A 13,755-nucleotide genomic window follows, 5' to 3' on the forward strand; every position below is an offset into this window, starting at 1 on the left:
AGAATGAGGATTATAATATTATGCAGTAAAGACAGATGCAGAAGGAGGTTAGGAACTGAAAATGATGTAAAAAAGGAAATAGTTTAATGAAGTATCTGCTCCATTTCTCTGTGATTCTAATCTCTTGAAAATAGAGCAGGAAGTAGACCACTGCCAAATTGCTTTAAGACTGAGGAGAAGTGGGGATTGGTTTATCGTCTCATTCCAACCTTTAGATGTCTGACATTGCAAACCTTTTGGGAAACAACTTATTTTTATTTGCTTAATGCCCAGTGTAATGAGCCCATGAACCTTACATGTCCTTTTGGGTGTTAGCATGATATGTAAATATCCTGCCTTCTCTTTCGGAATTTGTGTTGATGTTCCCTTTGTTTATGTCTCTGAACTTCTAGTTACTTTGGAAGTTTGCATCATGCTTGAAAACCAATTTAGTAGACTGAGAAACTATACAAGATGTAAAAATCACTAACAAGCGTTGTACAAGGAAAGATTATAGAACATGCGAAAAGGAAGGAAGAGCTTAATCTGAAAAGCAGTAAGAGTTAGATCCGAAGCTTTGGTTTACTTATGCCATCTATTTTACATTTCTCATAACTAACGGTTCAGTGTGCAAATGATTAGTTTGGATCACAGCACCCTTATTGTCACTCTGAGAATAAACAGTCCACTTACAGAGTTTCATTTATGGTTTTTGATTCCTGTGTTTTAGGAGATGGCAGCAATGTGGAATACTAAATTCCACCCTTAGCCTTCATTGCCCCCTTCTTGTGTTGGCCAAATCTCAGTGTTGTCTGCAGGATGGCTTTAGCTCCATAAAAGCTGGACTCACTGAGTCCTTACTGTGAGGCTATGATTCAGAGCAGCATATTAATTGGAGGCAGGTCATACTCAATAGCTGTTCTGTGGGGGATACCAGACTGCAGAAAAATGTAAGACTTTTTATTGGAGTTAGGGTGGAATTCAAACTTTGGAGAGAGTCCACATTGCGTCACTACTAAAGTCTACTTGACAGAACAAAAACATAACACCATATGCTTAAACAAGTAAAATCAGGGATGTAATGCACACCTTTCATCTCATATCTAATATCATAGTTATTGTTATGTATTAGTGGACACTGACCGTAACTTTGAGTTGTGAATATTTTCCCACAGCTAGGTTTGCATTCCCAAAATGACATTGCTGTAAGGAAAAAACTTGGAAGGATTCTCACTACCTGCTTTGTCCGTAGGAGACTTACATGATTTTGGGAAATCAGCCAACAGACTTTCTTCAAAATTAAAAGACTTAATTAGATCTTAATGTATGAATAGTATCAACTTGAGCAAACTCCAAGTATCTGGTTATTATAACAATGTACTTCATCTCTGAAGTCTCACAAGAAACCAGTTGCGTACTTCTTTTTCCTCTTCCAAATTGTAGGTTACTTTAATAAATAAATGGTTAAATTCTTTTACTGTTCTATCAAAGGAACTGCTTTGGATCGTCAGATAAAAACAAACCATTTTTGGCAGGGAATTAATTTGTAATAAGGGAACTGTGCCAGCCAAGGGAGATGGAGCTTCTATAAATTCCAGTGTCTTAGAATGAATAACGGTTGGAGAACTTACACAGCACTGTTAAAGGGTCTTCGTTCAACACATCATTGCTTGTGTAACAATTGTTTCTTGAGAAACTGAAGATTGCCAGTGAAAAGAACTCTGAAAATCAATACTTGGAAAATAATTTGTGATTTCTGATAGTAATTTGCCAAAAGCAGCATTATATTTTTCCCTTCGAATTTCAAGAGGAAGCCAAATTCTCATCTGAAGTGGCAGGGTAAACAATCAACCTCTCCTTGCCTGAAAACAATTGCTGGAAATTCTCATTCAGAGTTCAGGAAAAAACATAAATGGTATCAACTAGCTGTATCATAGGGACATATATGTTCATACAATTGAAATTAATCCCAATCTCTAACAAATTAGGCTAGATTAGACTAGATTTCATGTCTATTCCTTTCAGGTATTTTTACTGAAACATGATATTGTTCCTTCATTTTTTTCTGTTGGCTGAAATAATCCCTGGCAAAAATATTTCTTCTATGTTGTTTGTAAATACGTGTACTTCGTTACAATTTTCGAAACTTCTTGCACTGTTCCCTGATTTTGTCTTCAATACACCCTCTGGCATAAAATTCTGCCACATACTAGGTTTTAGCCAAAGGACTGGGCTCACACCCTTGCTCAGGTGAGCACTCCAAGTAGATGCCAACGAAGAACGTTTTGTCCTGAACGGCTTCTACTCAGCTGTTTTTTTCAACTTCAGTTGAAACATAGATGATGTTGCCTGTTTGTTCTCTAGGAGGAGCATTTACTGCACATGTGAATGTATCATCTTGGGATTTGGACTGGCATGGTTATAGGAGTCTTCCATTCCTCAGTGTAGGGTCTTGAAACCTCATCTTACCCCCTGCATGACACCTCCTTCAGACATGTCTGTGGACAAGCAGCTTTGTACTACGAAGTTGGAAGGCACAAAATTATGTGAAAGTGTCTCCATCGCATTCCAGTTTGAGCAGTGACGTGCAAAACAAGAGTAAACATTACTGGTAAATTAGTTGGAGAGATGACTGCAGCATTGCACAGTCTCTTTGGAGTGGCTTGAAATGATGACAAAAGAAGCAAGATAATAAGGAATCAGATCCTGTGATTCAATATCTTTAATGCCTGTATTAGACATTACAAATTGTAGCTGTATCCCTTGTACTATCATTGAGGTTGCCATGAAGTAGTTGCAGTCTTGTAACAACTTCACCTGCACACCTCCACAGATAGTAAGGGAAATTACTTCTAGTTGACAGTGGCTGACCATTCGACCCATAGGTTTTCTTGCCTAGGTCATGGGGTCTGTCTGATGTGCACGGAGTGTAACTCATCATAATCTGATAACTCCCACTTTGCAGCCTGCTAGCGGCTCTGCAGTGCATCTTCATGGTGTCTACCAGTGTAAATAGTCAAAGTGGTTTGAAGAACCAGCTGGTAGACTGGTGGGGCAGAAGGACACCTCCATGACATTCTGCCTCTGTTGATCCCACTGTGTTTTTGGTGCTCTGGGTGAGGTATGGTGGCTTCACACCCACTGAAGGACCAACCGTGTATTACCAGTGATCCTCCCTAGGCCAGCTGTACCATGCCATACCCACCCCGTGACAGCAGACCAGTACAAACAGCACTGCTGTGCTGGAGGGGCTGGCCTTGTCTTTGGCTGGCTGAAGTCTTAAATAGAGCTGGGATTTGTTTTTCTGCTTCCCTCGCCCTCTTAGCAGCAAAACCCAAGTGACTGCACTGAGTTGCCTTTTATGTGCCTCCTGAACAAGCCTTATGTTCAGAGTCATGCTGGCGACAATCAAATTAATCACTGTCCCATCGGCAGCTGAACGTCAGACTCTCCCAGCAGCCTCACGGGAGGCGGGCTGTAGCCTGGGATGTTGGAATAAATCCTTGTCCAAAGTAGGTCAGCAAACCATACCCGGCCTGCGGAAACGGCTTTCTTTAGAGACGGCAAATTTCTTGGTGCTGCTGGGGATCATTTTCTCCAAATGTCTTTCATAGGAAAGAATCCTGCAGACGTAGATGACAATGCCAGTACCCTGGACCCTTGTCTTGGTTTTGTTTAAAACGGGACCAATTCTCTTGTAGTGAATTTTCCTTTCAGCTAAGTTCTTCTCAGTAACTGCATTTCTCTGAAGTTGGCTGCATGTTTTTCAGACAGTGTCCACTCCAGAGCTGATAACAACTGATGTTTATAGTTTTACTGAGCTAACGGTAGGAACGGGGTGCAGAAGCAGCCCATGTTTATAATTATTTCTATAGCAGCCAAGGTCAGTGATAGACCTCTTATGTTCCGCAAGTGAGGAGTCATAAAAGGGTTGCACTTGCAGGGAGAGGTGGACAGAACAGGTGACCCAATATTGACCAATGCAATATTCCATGCCATGCACGTAATACTCAGTTAAAGCTGGGGGGTCATGAGGGTTGTGCTTTCTTTGTCCAGGGCCGCCTTCTGAAAAGGGCCCTGCTCCTTGTCCTGCCTGTGATCCTGAGCCAGATTCCTATCTGTGCATTCCTGAGTCCAGTTCTAGTCCAGATCCAGTCCAGGGCTTCCTGGTGTCTGCCCTGCAGCTGCTGGTGCAACAGCAGTGCCTGTGGGTGCGCAAGTATGGCAAAGTCAATATTGGTTTCATATATTTTGCATTACATCTTTTGTTATTAGTATAATTAGTAAAGCAGTTTTAATTTCCAATTTGTAAGTTTCTCTTCCCTTTTATCCTTTTTCCCTTTCCGTGGTTGGGGAGGGTGGGGGGTCATAGGGAGCATCTGCCCTTGTGTTCATTGCTGCCTTGCTCTAACTGTGACAGATCTGTTGGTGCCCAATGTAGGGCTCAGGAGTGGGCCTGGGTTCAAATCCTAGCTCCGGCAGGAGGAGACCCAGGCTTGGTGGAGAGAGTATAAGACAAACACCTGCCTCACTACAACCTCCTTTCTACAACTACCTAAAAGGAGGTTGTAGTGAGGCAGGTTCTGGTCTCTTCTCCCAAGTAACTAGCATAGGACGAGAGGCAATGGCCTCAAGTTGTGTCAGGGGAGGTTTAGGTTGGATAGTAGGAAAAACTTCTTTACTGAAAGAGTGGTCAGGCATTGGAACAGGCTGCCCAGGGAAGTGGTGGAGTCACCATCCCTGGAGGTGTTCAAAAAAGTGTAGGTGTGGCACTTCAGGACTTAGTTTAGTAGGCATGGTGGTGATGGGTTGACGGTTGGACTTGATGATTGTAGGGTTTTTTTCCAACCTTAATGATTCTATGATTCTATTATTCTAGGTTTTTCCTTTGAGAGTTTTGAGGAGTTTGGAAATTAGAGCAGCTTTCATCATGCCGATTTCCTTGTCGTTAAGCACAGTATTATATTGTGTCTTTTTAGAGCTTTGTTCAGAGCCAGTGTCTTGATGCTACCGTATCTGCCGTATGCATTGTTTGCTAATGTTTTTGTGTGGTTTGTGAATTCTGGGCGTTGGAGGAAAGGCATCATTTCACTGGGGTGTTTAGCACTGATCTATGCCGTGATAAAATGCGCCGTTATCGCTCCGATCTCTTGTCTTTATCAAGTGATGGTAAGGGAAAGTGCAAAACCTGAACTGGGAACAACGACTTCACCTGAGTACTTTGGGCGCTACATAGCGGACTATGTTGGTAATTACACTTTTAATTTGAGAAACCGTAGGTTTCCTTATTACGTTAACCTGTCTTTGCCAGATTTTGGGAATTTTGGGTATTCTTGGGGCTGTTTAATTAGCATGTTTTTGGTTTCCCTGAGTGTTTTTCTGGTGTGGTGTAAGATTAAACCTTGGTGCAGGCGTAAGTGCCGTGAAGCCGTTTTAACTTTGCTAAGGTGTGCCAGTGCACGGTGTGCCGATGCAACCTCCTCCTCCACCACAGCTACTGCAGCCTCCACGACAAGTGCTGCAGCCATTGCTGCTCCTGCTACGACCCCTGCAGCCCCTCCACTCCGACGACAGATGCTGCACCTACCCCAACCTCGGTGACAGCCGTTCCCATAGTGAAAGAAGCTGAAGATGGAGAGCACAGAAAGGGCCCATCGTCAGAGTTGGAAGAGTTAGAACCAGAGGCAACCATCGGCTCCTTAACCCTGGAGGAGTTGTGAGGTATGAAAAAAGATTTTAGCCGTCACGAAGGTGAGTCGCTTACCACCTGGTTGCTGGATAGCAGGGCCCATAGTTTGGACTTGGAGAGCAGAGAAGCCATGCAGTTGGGATCTCTGTCCGGAGAAGGTGGCGTTGATAAGGCAATTGGCAAAAAGACAGAAACTCAAAGCCTCTGGAGGTGAATCTTGGCAGCAGTAAAGAGCAGGTATCCCTTTAAGGATGATACCGTCGTACGCTGCCATGGCAAATGGGCCACCATGGAGTGTCTGAGGAAATCAGCTGTGTGAGAGTTAATTCACAGTGACCCACAGACAATCGTAGATCCTGATGAAGTGCCATGCATCCGACCTTTATTGCGGACATTTGTGCAGAGTGCGCCATCGACACCTGTCCACTCATTGGCAATCTTCACCTTGAGAGAAGGTGACAAGAGATGAACCGTGGGTGAAGTGGCTGACAAGCTGCAGCAGTTACAAGGCAGTTCTCTTCGCCCCTACAGGCCTCGGCTATGGAAAAGCTGACTGAGAAATTGTCCAAGGTGGAGGATAGATCCAATTTCCCACCGGCATGGGCCCCTGTCGCAGCCATTAGGAGAAGATGCCCTTCTGCGGGATCTGTTCAAGAGGAATGGAACACTCGACCAGGTGACTTAATGACAAAATCAGGCTTCTTGATACATTTGCATTATGACGCACTTGACAATTTGATCAAATGTTATTTTTTCACAGGATACATGCTGAAGTAGATTAACATTACTAGAGATGTATGAAAAAGTGTATTTTCCCTTGAAATTTTGCAAATACTTGTTTTTTCATTTTATCATTATTTTATCGTTGCCTTGGGCCAATTTGTTGCTCAGGAATACATTTTCTTGTGTTGCCTGCGCAAGTTAGACAGTAAAAATGTGAATTTTGCTCTTGTTCAAGGCAGGCACTTCTCTTTGAATTACTGAAAGCTGGTTCTTGGTTACCCAAAGGTGGTCTTATTACTGAGGGAAACATCTGCTAAGGATTGTCAGTTGCCCTCTAAAATTCATAATAAAAATGTCAAGCCTTCAGCTTGATGAATCTCGGATTATTTTCTTTTGCCTTTACTGTAATTTACTGGGAGCCCAAAAGTTTTCATCATGCTGCTGAATGGGTTAAAATAAACTTAAAAAGAACAAGCAGGCTGGTACCCTTACTGCTTCAGAAAAACTAGTGTAGGTACATCAAGGGATAAGAAGCATCTGAAATGAAAGCCCAGTGCTTGCCTTTGGGTGGACAGTCACTCTTCGGGAGCGTGATGTGAAAATGTGGAGTTTTCCAAACCACCCAGATGACAAGCCTGTAAAAACAGTCAATCACTCATTTGTTCTCTCTGTGTCTTTTAATTTGGCTTATGTTGTTGTAATTGATACTTAAAGATGGCTACCTGTGGAAGAAAGCCAAAAGTACACAACTGCTATTTTTCATCAGGTTCTGCATTTGCCTGGCTGGTTTTGATTTTTATTGTTTATCTGATTTCAGAGCTAAAAATAGGCATGAGGGACTGGAAATCAGAAGCTCCAGCCTAACAGCCACAGGCTGGTTATTCTTGGCTGAATCACTTAGGTGGAATCCTTCAAAAACAGTTTTTAGACTTGAATGCCCAAGCAAAGGGCTTTTGTTCTCATAACACCTCAGTACTCCTCCGGGGAGAGCCGAGAGGAGTTTGCAGTGGTGAGCATGTTTCTGAGGCTCCTGGGGCCACCGTCAAGGCTGGGTGATGCGGCGAGGAGCCTGCGCATCGCCAGCCGCCATGTAGCAAGGGGCTGGATTTCCCTCTCTGCCCTCTCCCTTATTTCTGCCACCTCACAGAAGTTTCTCTGCCCGAGAAACGCAGCCCCAACGTGTTGTACATCAGCTGGAGGATAAGGATTCGGCACCTCTGATGTGTGCAATAAAGAAAGGTGAAGGAGAGGGGGTTCGGAGGTGAACAGAAAAGCAAGAGCGTGTGAGCAATGTTGATGAATTGCTGTTCGCTGAAACGCTGCTCCCTACACTTCTTCAGTGGAAATCACCGTTTTCTAGATGGAGATACAATTGGTAGCTTAACTTCATTACAAATGCCGAAAAACATTACTCATGTTAGCAAGACAGCTTTTTGTTCTGTCTTTTTTTCTCTTTAAAAGCCTCAGAACCTGGTACTGTTTCCAGTAATAGCTTGGAAATGAGATTTTTTTTTTTTTTTTTTAAGTAGGAAAAACAAATAATCCCTGATTTCATTCCCTGCTGAAATACATAAGTGTGAATCCTCTTGCGAATTCTCCCATCATGTTCACAGCTCCGTTGGGGTCGGAGCATCAGGCGCAGCAAACCGTGCAAGCTGACCCGCAGCTCTGCACGTGCAGGAGCCCCGAGCTGAGGTCACTGCTTTTTTGGCTCGAGGGGATGTTGGTGTCTGTGTTTCTTTTCATTTGACAACATTAATTCCAAGGGTGCCCACTTGGTGGGTTGAACAGCTGCCAGTGCACCTGTACAGAAAGCCCTGGCAGCAGCACTCGAGTGGTTTTTTTTTATGGCTTTTAGCAAAAATCCAAACATTGCAAGGACCCAGAGTGAATTTTTCACACAGTGAAGTCTGACTGAGTAAATGGCTATTTTTTATCTTGCTTGAGAGCGTCACTTTTCCCCATATTAGATGTACTTCCCAGCGATACTGTGTCCGAGCACATGAGTCTCTTCTGACTCTAAGGGCAAGTGTTAACTCGTCACTGCTCCCACACTGGACGGACCAGACAGCTCCGCAGAGGTCCAGCCTGAGGAAAAAACTCCAGGGTCACAAAAATCCAGATTTAACCTTGTTTTGCCCAATAAAATGTGTGAATTTTGTGACCAACTTCTGTTCTGAAGAAAAGGTTTGATTTGGACAAAAGGCTGGTTTACTCTCCACGGTGACTGGGGAAAGGATCAATGCTAGAGGTAGGTAAGAGGTATTTCAGTGTTTCCCTTATCTCCAGCCTGGGGTCCCTTTGTCCTCAATTTAGCGTTAGAGGTTTTCCTTCTTGCATTCACACCCTCCAGCTGATAAAATTGCAGGTGTCACTGCTGCGAGGGAGCCACCAGCTCTTCCTTGTCTCCAGGACCTGAAGATGCTTGACGAAGCACTGGGGCTGGGCTTTCCCCGGGCACCAGGAGCAGTCCTCTCTCCAGGGCTCTAACTCCCTACCACGTGCGGCTGCAGCCTTGGGCAGGAGAAGCCCTTTCATAGAGGTGGCGAAGACAGGAGAGATCCCAGCATGTTCCCACACTGTGCTTGTTATGGGGCCCATCAGTCTCCGGTGGGAGACCATGACTTGCTGAACACCAGCTGAGAAGTAGGAGCCAAGAGGTTTTCATGAAGTCACCTGTAGGGACCAGACCTGGCAAGGCCATTACTACCTGGAAAGATTTCCTTTCCTGAGGTTCTCTAAAGGGGAGGATCTTGTGGCAATCCCCAGAGACAGGAGAGTTTGGGTCAGCAGGTGGCACAGCGTGAAGATTGGAGAGAACGAAGTCTGCTCTCTCCTCTCCTGAGGAGCTCCACTAAGAAAGGTGTGGTGGTGTGGTGCACATGCAAAAAAGCCAAACTGCAGCCTATTTTCCCCATGACACAAGTAAGAAAGATGCTGTGGAGTGGGTGAAAGGCACCACACGAAGAGGCAGAGTACGTGGAGGTAGAAAGGCAGCCAACAAACACCAGAGAGCATCAGGTGGTTCGAAGGTGTGTGACTGAGTTCGCTAGCTATGAGGGGAAAAGGGAAAGTCTGGGCACGCTGTGGCCGTTTGTGCAAGGGGACCAGAGACCTGCAGCAGGGTGTTAGGGGCAGACGCCAGGGAGGGGACGAGGGACAGACATTGCGGAAAAAACAGCGTAAGTGGCAGTCAGCTCAGGGTATTTGCAGGCTCTGCAACTTCTTCCTCTGACAGCGACCGTTGCCGGAAAAATCCTGGACTCTTTTTCTGCAGGGGACACATTTTAGGTGTAGGGAGCAGAGGACACAGCATCAGAGTGACTTTCAGCCAGGGAAAGGGAACCAGACATGGGCAAGTGGTGGCTTTGTGCTGCAAACCCCTGCACTGCACAGGAACGGGCTGCGGGCAGGTTTGCTGCGCAGGGAAAGCAGAGCTGAGGGCAAGAGCGGAGGTGAGGGTAAGAGCGGGAGTCACAGGACTCTTTCCATGAAGACACGGAAATCTTGTCTTCTCCTGGACTTGGCAGTGCGGTGCCTCATCCAGGAAACGGCTGGGAAAAATGGGAAACGTCCGAACCTCCAGGGGTACCTCCTGAAACCAGCAGTTAGGGGAAAATGGAAGAGTTTTGCTGGGCTAGGTAGAAATTATGAAAGGCCCGAGGTGCTTGAACGGGAAACCTCCTGCGCAGCAACCAGATCCGGCTGTCACCACGTAACTGGCAGCAGGTAACGGTGGGCGCCTGTGAAGCTGGCCTCCCTGGAGACCATTGTGGATGCCCAGGGCTGGTCAGCAGTGGAGTGAGGAAGGTCTAGGTGCTCCTGCCTCGCCTCGGGAGGCTGCCTAAGTGCCAGCATGCCGAAAACCAAAGCGGTAGTGGGAGCTGCTGGAGGACGAGGTGGACCAGAGATCCATCCGGGAGGAAGCTGAAGCCCTGGTCCTGCTTGCGATGGGAGCCAAGAGGGGATGCAGACCCGGAGAGCCAGCGAGGAGGGTTGGGCCCTGTGTCTGCTCCGTGCGGGTGCGGGCGGCGGAGCTCTGTTAGCGCGGCGACAGCCGGTCCCGGTCTCTCCCGCCGGGCGTGCGGCAGCTGGCGGGCAGCTGTGCGGGTCCGCGCGGTCGCACGGGCGCTCCCTCCCTCTCCAGCGCCGGCACCCCTGTACTCGGTAACCCCAAGCGAGGGGTCAGCCCGGCCCGGGGACGCGGTTCTGACCCCCCCCCCGCCCCCAAAGCGCGAAGAGGAGGACGCGCAGGCCCGCCGCCGCGCGCCCAGCAGGGGGCAGCCTTGCTCCAGCGGCCGCGGCGGAGCCGGGGAGCGGGAGGCCCGCGGGGAGCGGTGCGTGAGGCGGGGGCGGTGCGTGCCGCGGCGCCGGGCAGCGCGATCAAAGCAAGAGCTGTCTCAGGACGGGTGCCTGCGACGCAGCCCTGCTACAGTCTGAGGGGGGTCGGTCAGCCTGCAGGGCCGCACAGCCACTTCTCTGCCCCTGGGGGAGACGTGCGCTGGAGACCAGTCACCCACCGCGGCCAGCAGCAGCGACCAAAAAGACCCGAGGGGGACCTGAGGGCACTGGTGAGGCTTGATGACCTTGATGGGCTTCACCTGGGCCCCACACCCACACCGTGGGCTTGGGAGCCTATTTGAGGCCAGGCCACAGCCCTAGCCTGTTTCTGCGCTGGCTTGGTGGGCCTGCCTCCAGCCCTGCCCGACAGCCATGGCTCTCTGACACGCACTCAGGTCTCCGCGGTAGCCCAAGGAGCGTTCCTCCTTTGGACACTTCCCATCACCTCTGACATCTGGTGATTTCAGTCAGTTTTCCATATCTTTCTAGTGGTATTAGGAAAAATAAACATGCCAGCAGGAGAGTTCTATACTTCAAAACAGAAAAAGAACCAACATAAATATTTGAGGTAATGCTTTCATAGTAATAAAGAAAGAACTCCAGAGAATTATTCTTTCTCCATCAGCACAGACTTAAGTGCAAAGTATGTATTTTGTCTTGGTCTATTTTAAGGCTTTTGAGCGGAAAGGATGACCAGGACTACAGAGCTTCAACACCGGGAGAGCTGTGTCACTGCAAAGCCTTGCCGGGCACTTCAGGTACATTTCAGATTCCTTTACTGCCAGTCAGAGGCTTTATTCCATTTGCTCTTAGGAGTGCTTTATGCGTACTGAGTGCCATGCATCCCAGAGCACTCTGAAGAATTGCAATTACGCACGCATCACTCCATCAGTTGCTGTGCTATGCAGGGCTTGACTTAAAATGTGTTTCAACGCGTCAGGAAATGCAGAGGTGCAACACAAACAGCCCTGCTGGAGGAAAACGCCACGGAATCGGTTCTCCTGCTGGGCTGAGACAAAGAGAGAATAACAGATGTTAGCTGTGCTGCCCAGTGATGCGCTGGAGGATGTCTGGATACCTTTGATTGCAGTACAGTGAGAGGGGAGCTGTGCCTGCATTTGCTGTTGTCCTGGATTTGGCCAGGACAGGGTTAATTTCCACCAGAAGCCAGGAGAGGACACAGCCGGTGGGCTGACCCAAACGGGCCAAACAGAACAGGGTATTAGGTACCATGTGCCGTCATGCTGGGTCCTGGTTGGGGGGAGCCGGCCAGGGGGAAGGCAGTCTTGGCTTGGGGCACCGGGCAGTGAGAGTTGCTCTGTGAATTTCGCTGTTTGTTTTGTATATTCTCTATACCAGTATCATTGTTGTTACTGTTTGCTTTGTTTGCTGTTCTGTTAAACTGCCCTTATCCCACGAGTTTTTGCCTGTTTTCTTTCTATTCTCTTCCCCACCCCAGCAGGGGAGGGGCGACAGAGTGACCGCGTGGCCCTTTGCTGGCCACGGGCCAAAACTGTAACAATTAATCGGCGCCCAACGTGGGCAGGGGTAACAGCAGGGCTGAGCAGGGTGTGTTAAAACAAATTTGTTATAATTTGTTATAATTTTTATAATTTTTTATGCATTTATTTTATGAGTTTAATAGTCGTTGGTCAAAATGTTGCTGTTTTTGGTCACATGGCTATGGTATGTAAACCCTTACCTGCTGTATGTGTTCCCTGTGGTGATGTTTATCACCTCTGGGAAATGGATCAAGATTATGATTTTGCTGTACTGTGTAATGTCGACTTATGATACGATAACATCACTGGGCATGAAGTTAGACTTGTAATTGTGTGGAACACTGCGGTCATTTCCATAGCTCGGGTGCTATTTCTCAGATTTTTTAATAAGCAGACTCAGTCTATGGGGAAAACCGAAGGGGATGCTTTCGTGCACTCTTTCACCCTTCCTCTCCCCTTCAGGGTGGTTGTAACAGCTTTTGAGAATTTTGAGTATCCGTGGGATGCTCAAGCCAGCACGCTTCTATTTTTCTGTCTCGTGAATGGGTTTCAGGTTGTGTTTAGGGTTAAACAATTTGTTAATAACATCACCCAGAGATCTGCTCCGGGGCTGGATAGCTATGAGTGGCTGGGTGTGTGGGATAGCATGGGGAAGTATCTAGGATAGTGGGCACCCCCAGTGTTTTTGAAACTCGCCCATGAACAAGTGCACAATCCTGACAAACTAGTAAAATATTTGGAAAAAGTGTGCTGCCACCCTGGGAATTCCAGGGAGACCCAAATCACTGCAGCATGCTGGGGTCTGGCCCACGCCTACTGAGCCGCCCTGTTCAAAACTATAACAGCCGCGCGCACGAGTGGTCGGTTTCTCTGGAAAGCAGAGTAGGGCTGCAGATGCCCAGTCTCCTCTGAGTTCATGCTTCCCTGTTTTTTCTTCCTGCTAATAAGATGGAAATCCTGTTTGGGGCTTTTCTTGTGCCTGGGACAATAGTAATGGCTGTGTCCCATGCAAATGTCTCCTGTCTAAGGAAGGCAGGGCTTCTACTACAGCCTCAGAGGGACAAGGGGGAAGAAGGATTAACAAGGTCTTTCCCCTCTGCTAACCTATGATATGCTCACCAAAGGCTTGGTTCTTAGACTTAAAAGGCGCTTCACCCCCAAATAAGGAAATGTGGAAATAAAATGCATATCTTCTACACCAGTCTTGAGGGAAATAGCAAAGGCTCCATGCCTCGTGACTCTGAGCCTGTACCATGGGAGCTACTCCACTCTTTAAAAATCTCATTGAGATAAGTCTGGTGTCATGACAGTGATAATTCCTTTGCTGACAGGCTGTACACTAGAGCAGTAGCTTGGTTTTAACTACTGGAATTAGGAATTCCTGCTGAGATCCACTGGTCCTACCCCAGGCTACATCCCTCCATCTTCCTGCCTTTTGGCCAATGTGCTGTCCTCCTTCTGCCAATGCCATGACTGTAGGAATGGAGCACTTTTACTCCTGAAATAGTGGAGACCTGTTAC

Source organism: Opisthocomus hoazin, chromosome 8 (genome assembly GCF_030867145.1).
Source record: "Opisthocomus hoazin isolate bOpiHoa1 chromosome 8, bOpiHoa1.hap1, whole genome shotgun sequence".
NCBI lineage: Eukaryota > Metazoa > Chordata > Aves > Opisthocomiformes > Opisthocomidae > Opisthocomus > Opisthocomus hoazin.